At 34.3% G+C, this 7500-nt stretch overlaps 1 pseudogene; it reads right to left on the reverse strand.

Moving 5' to 3' along the window:
* The window catches only part of LOC122333863, a 111119-nt pseudogene that overhangs the window by 2828 nt on the left and 100791 nt on the right, over positions 1 to 7500 (reverse strand).

The following is a 7500-nucleotide window of genomic DNA, read 5'->3' on the forward strand; positions in this document are numbered from 1 at the left end:
CAGCTGCCCGCTGGCCAGACTCTGCCGCTGGCTCGAAAAAACCTCCAAGGTCTCTGTTGTGCTGCAGTTTGTAATTTCTGACGTCCAAAATGTCCTTTAGAACAAAAAAGCATCGGTTTTCAACAGGCTTTTATACTGTAAAAGTCAGCATTTAACCAAGAGTAAACATCAACGCTAAGCATGCGAACTACAAAGCAACATCTTAAGAGGATTAAAACGCCTTCTATGAAACAAAACAAGGGCATTCAAAAAAAGATTTATCAACGCTACATTTGAATTTAATCATTCTTTCTAAATACATTACTTTTTAACATACTATTTTAAGTAAAACATAAGTGCATTTTTTGCATGACAAACACTTATGTGTTTTTATGGATTCTGTTTGAAAACTAATAAAATGTGCATCATCCAAAAATGGTGCTCTAATTAAGTGAATTCCAATCGTATTTTGATTATGCAATCCAATAAAATATAGCAATAGATATGTCAATATAGCAATTTACAACAAAAAAGTACAATACTTTTTGTGTCAAAATAAAATACTAGTTTTTAGCTAATTAAATTGTAAAGTGCAGCTCCGGAGAACTGTTAAAAGCCATTTTTGTAAAAATAATAATAATAATAAAAAATAATTTTAATTAATGAAAATGTAAACTTATAAAAGTGAAAAATTAGTACTTTTCATTTGGGAAATAACTGAAATAAGTTTAAATACCTAAAATAAAACTAGGTCTAAATATATATATTAAATTAATATATGTTAAATTATTAATTATATATAACACTTATGAAAGCATATGAAATGGCTAGAATTGGTAAATAAAACAAATATAAAAATAAGCTAATTAAAATATTAATACTATACATGAAAAGATACTTTTCTGAGTAAAAGCTCAAAGTGAATATTTATGTATTTTACCTTACCTTAACCAAATTAAATTCTGGTAAAGTGCAGTAACTCTAGAGATTTAGTTTTTTGTAGACAGACAGACAGACAGAGAGAGAGTGATGTTTATTTATTTCACGCATACATGGATGAGCTTAATCATTCTTTACAAAGCTACAACTACTTCTACTTCAGATGTGTGTTTTGGAAAGCGTGACAAACGCTACCCAGTGGTTATTTTGCTTGCAATTTTAGTGAACCGCCCTGTTAATTAATGCACACGGACACTGGGAAATAAATAAAAATCACATGCAACAGGAACAGGAAGCTGTCATGAGCGGCCGGGGTTCTGGAGGCTGTTCTGGACTTTCTGGACTTAATTAAAATTAGCAGGTATTAACACTCCCACGCTGCCGCAAACACGCGGATGAGCCAGGTCCACTGCTGCTGGACGCCTCAGTGATTTAGCCCTGTAACAGCATGCTAAATAAATAAGACTATACTGACTAACATACTTGATGTTTAGTCATTGAAATAATATTTATTAAAAAAACTACACACTGTTACTGTGTATGAACGCCCATTACGAGTGTTTTTGTTTTTGATCTAGTTTATTACATCTCTATCTCTACAATTTTTGCAAAAAGAAAAAACAATTTTTTCAGTTTTATATTTAGTCTTACAATGCAACTCTGGTCTACCAGACATGATGCAACACGTTTTCCAACAACAATTAATATCTGTTTAGATCCACTAAAGTATAACACTGGGAAAAGATTTTTATTCATCTGTTTTATTAAGGCCAGTCTTGTCAGCACAGCGATCCAAATTAAACTGTGTTTTTACATGATTCATTAAAAGAATTGGCTCACAAAAAAAGGAAAGATTCAATAGGAAAGATGTCTTTGCATTACTTGGCTAAAACATCATTTTTATAAGGGGAAAATGTTTGGCTGCACCATGCTTGAGCTTAAGACTCCTTTTGCATGAAGTATTAAATAAAAATCTGATCAAAATATACAGCATGATCCGCAAAACAGATATCTTTGAGTTCAGTGCTATTTTATGGCTTGCAGCTTCACAAGTTCAACTTGCAAACTCCCAACTATTTTATTTTTTTACTATGGTTTAATTTTTTGTATTTTCTCGTTTGCAAGGAACAAAATCATGTACAGTAGTATTTCACATTAGAAAAGGTTTATTGCATCACATTTGGTCAGGACAGAAGTGATTCAATCAAAAATCGATTCAAATTAAACCTTGTGAGCGTTTACATGATTCGTTAAAAGAATCGATCACAACAGTGTTTGGAAAGATTCACAAAGATGTCTTGTAATTTTTACTGCTTGCATTATTTGTTAAAATGTCATTTTTACAAGGAGAAAATGTTTTATTGCGACTCTTTTTAATGGCATTAAATAAAATCGAATCAGTACACAGTATGATCCGGCAAACATATCTTTTGAGCTCAGTGCTATATTTTGTGGTTTGCAGCTTCGTCTAGTTCAACTATTTTAGTTTTTATATTTTTTTATCATGGTTTAATTTTTCGCATTTTTCGTTTTCGCAGGTACAATACATTTACAATATCATGTAAAATATCATTTCACATTAGTAAAAGGTTTCATTGCACTTACATCTGGTCAGGCTTCAGTCAGGACTAAGTGATTCAACCAAAAAATCGATTCAAATTAAACCTGTGAGTGTTTTTACATGATTCGTTAAAAGAATCGTGGGGATTCAATAGAAAGAGGTTCTTTGTACTTTTATTGTCTTGCATTATTTGGCTAAAATATAATTTCTTACAAGGAGAAAATGTTTTATTGCGCCATGTTTGTTTAAGACTGATTCAAATCAAATCCCTATACTCTTTTGCACGTGCCATTAAACAAAATCGAATCTAATCTAATCTAATATTTTAGTTTTTTATATTTTTACTATGGTTTAATTTCTTTTTCGTGATTTTACTGGAGTGTACAATACATTTACAATATCGTAGAAAATATCATTTCACATTAGTAAAAGGTTTCATTGCATCACATCTGGTCAGGTTCTGGTCAGACAAAGTGATTCACCTAAAATCGTGAGTCATGAGTCACTGCAATGACCCTTAACTCTCACACTGTATTTTTTGCAAATGTCTTTACTTATTCGCTGGCTATTTTACTGATTCCTTTAGGTTTAATTAAGACAGAAAGGATACAAACTCTAAAACAACCATCTGCAGCGTATGATTTTATCTAAAAAGGGTAATAGAAAGAGACCTCTGTATGTTTATTTGCATTATTTTACGGGTTTCTCATCACCTTAAATTCTCAATTTGACTAAAACGTCATTTCTCTGCCGTGGCACATTTACAGCAAAACGGGCAGCGTATTCTGATATCAGGCTGGTGTTTGGGATGAAATTGAGCAACTTTTAGAGCAGAAAACGAAGCCTGTGAGAATGGGCTTTTCTGGCGCTGCGAGATCACAGACGCTGCGGTTTACACGAGCTCACGCAGGAATAAACTGACGCGACAGGACGCCTCTTTCACGGCTTTCCCCGCCTCCCCGCCGGATTTCAGACAATATAGGAAGTAATTTAGCGCTCAGACTCACGCTTAATCCACGAGAACAGGATCAGAGCGCCTATACCGCTTGTCGAGCAGGACGGCGCAGGAACTCTCTGTAGTAGGAGCTGACGTAAAGCAGCAGCGCCGGCGCGCTTGACCTGGCCCTGAAGCTCAGAGAAACGCTTCCTCTCACGTTAAATCTGGAGTAGATGGAGGACGACTGAGCGCTGACGTTCCTGTTCAGCCTGCACGGCTCTTGAATTTGCAATGCGACTGACGCCCCGGTTTGAAGGAGGCAGAAACGCTCTAACAGACAGAACGCAACGGATTAGAATAACGGGCATATACTGATGTGGAAATCATTGCATCACGCGGGTACGAAAATATCATTTTATATCAGCGCAATTATTAATGTGGGAATGAATACATTCTTGCATGTTTGCTAGATCACAAAAATAAGAAAAGATCCACAACCGCTGATTGTTTATGCATTCTGTGTTTTAGCTTACGCGCTTATGCGATTGAATAGCAAATCACCTGTGAAATGGTGCTCTGCGGAAGGAACGTATAAATGCAATATATAGCAATATAACAATTTAAAATAAAATAAAGCATCAAAATAAAGTGCAACGTAATGCTATTGTAAGATATTTCGTCATAATTGGGCCAAGTTAAACTCTAGACTTTGGGGTGTCAGTAAATTTCCAGATTTACTGCCATTTTATGTAATAAAATGGTGATCGTCTGGCTGAGCGCTGACCTGAGAACCGCAAAAGTCATTTTGTAAAGTAAAATAAATAAATAAATAATTAAGTGAAAATTAAACGGGTCGATCTGGGAATTCACAAAATAAAGTTGAATTAAAAATGACTAAATAAATATAAAAGTAATTATATATACAAAAAAAAAAACCCTAATAAAAACTTACAAAATTACTAAAGGTTTATGTAAAAAAAAAAACAAGAAAAAGCTAATTAAAAATATGAATAAATATTACATTAGTATAACATTACTAAAACACAAAAAATAAGACATTTGTTATCAATTTTTTTTTTTTTATTTGAGAAAACTACCAATTTGAATCTTCGACTATTTATTTTACCTTTGTTTTCACCCCACTAAATGTTTTATAAAGTGCAGCTTTGGAGATGTAGCGATACATTGTAGATAGATGAAAAGAAGGGCTTATGAGTTCAAAGGAAGCGTGTCGTGACTGATATCGTGAATGTTTGAGCTCACTACCTTATGGCAGAAGGTGCCGTGAAGGGCGAGAGGCTGCAGTCGCAGGGAGAAGCTGGTTGTGGTTCTCCACACAGCTGCCCTGATTCTGCACAGGCCTCCGTAGCTGCTGCAGTGTCCGGGACAGCCGGGGAGCGCCCCGGGCGTGATCTCCGCCCGCCTCCAGATCCAGAGTCTTCCGCTCAGCTTCAGCGAGCACGCAGCCCAGGAAGCCCTTCTGCCGGGACGCCGCTCCTCCTGGAAGACGCAAGCACAGTGCACTCTCAAACACACGAGCAGCTGCTAAGCAGATTGAGGAACGACAAGCACCTCACCTATATATATATAGTACCCTCGTGATGATTGATTGGATGCAGCACATGCACACTTTGGCTGGTGAGTTTTGTCCATCCGCCCAAGCCAATATTTACTCCAAGACAACCATATTCAAACCCGCCCAATCTGGCAACAACTGTCTGGGAAACAGCACTTTTTCTCTCTGTGATGTGCTGAATCTTTCTCAATCTGTGGTGACTGCTTCGTGGGAAGAATCCTGGGTTTTTTGCATTCTGTTCCTGCAGAAGATAAGCCATAAATACAGAAATAATGCGCCTGCATATTAGTGTTCAGCTGTTTAGTGCTACTCATGCTTGAGCACACCCGCTGTGCCAGCTGTGCCATATAATCTGTGAAAGTTGGAAACGCTGTTCAAACTGTTAAAGTTTCCGACACGCGAGCGATGAAACAGAGACAAATGCAAATGTGATAGCCGCCTACAGTGAAACAGATGACTTTTTCGCTTAAATTATTAAGAATAAAGAAAATAAATTTTTTAATTTACTTATAGTTTAACAAAATTGTGGCTAATTGTCGTTAATATGCAAAAAAAAAAAAAAACTGAAAAATTTATATGTGAAAAATTATTATAGAAATGTAAACTATTAAATGAATGAAAAATAATATCAAAATGCAAAATTGATTAAAACTAATAAATGTTGATGGTCCTAAAAGAGCAAAATACATATATATATATATATATATATATATATATTATACACATATATATATATATACATATATATATAAATTTATATATGTTAAAATAAACAGTGCGCTGTTATTGTTAACAACAAAACTAAAACTGTTAAATCTTAAGAAATAAAACAATGCAAAAACAAAACAAAATGCCAAAGAAACAAAATGAAAAAAAGCAAAAATAATAATAATAATAATAATAATAATAAAAAAACATCTTAGTGGTCCTAAAATCTACTAATAGAACAATGTTGTTATTTTTAAGAAAAAAAAGATAAATCAAAAAGAATTAATTATTTAAAATAGAACAACGCTAAGCTGGCTTTCTTGTGCCAACAAAATGTACACCAAAATATTAAATCAAAATAATAATTATTTAAAATGTTTGTCCTAGTCATCGTTAACTCAAACGGTGAAACAAAACAGGCCAACACAAATTAAAAACAGCGTTTGATAGAACTATTAAAGCCATTAAAGGATGAAAATCCATCTGTTTTATAGCTGTATCTGAGGTGAGATCATTTAAGCAGCCGCCTATCAAAGCCAAAAAACTTGATCAAAATGGTTTCTCAGAATATCTGCAACAGCGCAGAGCGTTCCAGAGTTGAGGAAAGGATCATTTTACCCAGAAGACCCTCGGAGCTGCATCATAAACAGGCTGAGATGAGCAGACGGCCGCTCTGAATAGTCAGTGGAGCCTGCGATCCAATCACGAGATGGAGCTGTAAAGATTTGAACTGTAATGACACTACTTTGCCAATACTTACTGGAAAACTTCAATTCATCCTCCTCTAACGCTCAGACACCTTCTGTGATCCGCCAGCTGCTCGGTCAAGGTCAGATTCGCCGCCTTCAGACTCGCTCACGCTACTTCCTGTTTCTTTACTTATTTCTGTGTTATGCATTCGATGTCTGTTTTGCACCGCTGCACACTAAACACCAAACCTGACCAAACTTCTTGCAAACGACAGTGACTGATTCGTAAAACGCTTCAGAACAGGCCAGGTTGTTGTGTGTTTTTTCTCAGTGGTTTCTCACCTTTCATGCTCTCGTGCCCATTCTAAACTCTGCTCTCATGTAACTGATTATTATTAGTCTGCTGTTTCTACGGCTCTAAATGTATTTTGTAGCTCTCTATGTAACTGTGAATCACATCAGCCCTTTCGATCAATATCCCACATGCAGTAATAGATATATTATATAATAAATAGATGTCCGCGCTTCAGACAGTAACCGTGTTGCGTTTTTATTTTAATAACCGTATGGTGATATCCAAAGACAACATTATGGCAAATGTGTTTGCAACGTAAAAACAAATGTTTGCTTTTCAGATGTGTTTGTGATGTTTTGAACGCTGGCTTCATTTTTAAGAGGCAATTAGCATTTTTGCACTTTATGAAAATAAAATGCTACTACTAATGATATTGTTATTAAAAATCCATGTTTTAATATTTATAACATGTAAAATAATATATCTATATCTTAATATAACTAAAAGTAAAATTAGTCTGAAATAAAGCTTTAGTAAATAAAATAGAAATGTTAGATGAAAAACAAACATTTATCTGAAATATGTTAACGCCAACATTGAAATAAAAATAAATCCAATTTTAAACAATTATAAAAATAAATTATATTTTTATTATATTATTTAATTTTATTAATTATATTATATAAACATGATGGAAATATAAAAATATTATTTGGGGAATAATAAAAAAGAATAATTTGTAAGCAAATGTTCCTTTATCATCATAATATAATAATCAATGCTAAGTAACAGCAAATAAAACTAAAAGGATTTAGG

The sequence above is a fragment of the Puntigrus tetrazona genome, unplaced genomic scaffold, assembly GCF_018831695.1.
Source record: "Puntigrus tetrazona isolate hp1 unplaced genomic scaffold, ASM1883169v1 S000000400, whole genome shotgun sequence".
NCBI classification, from domain to species: domain Eukaryota; kingdom Metazoa; phylum Chordata; class Actinopteri; order Cypriniformes; family Cyprinidae; genus Puntigrus; species Puntigrus tetrazona.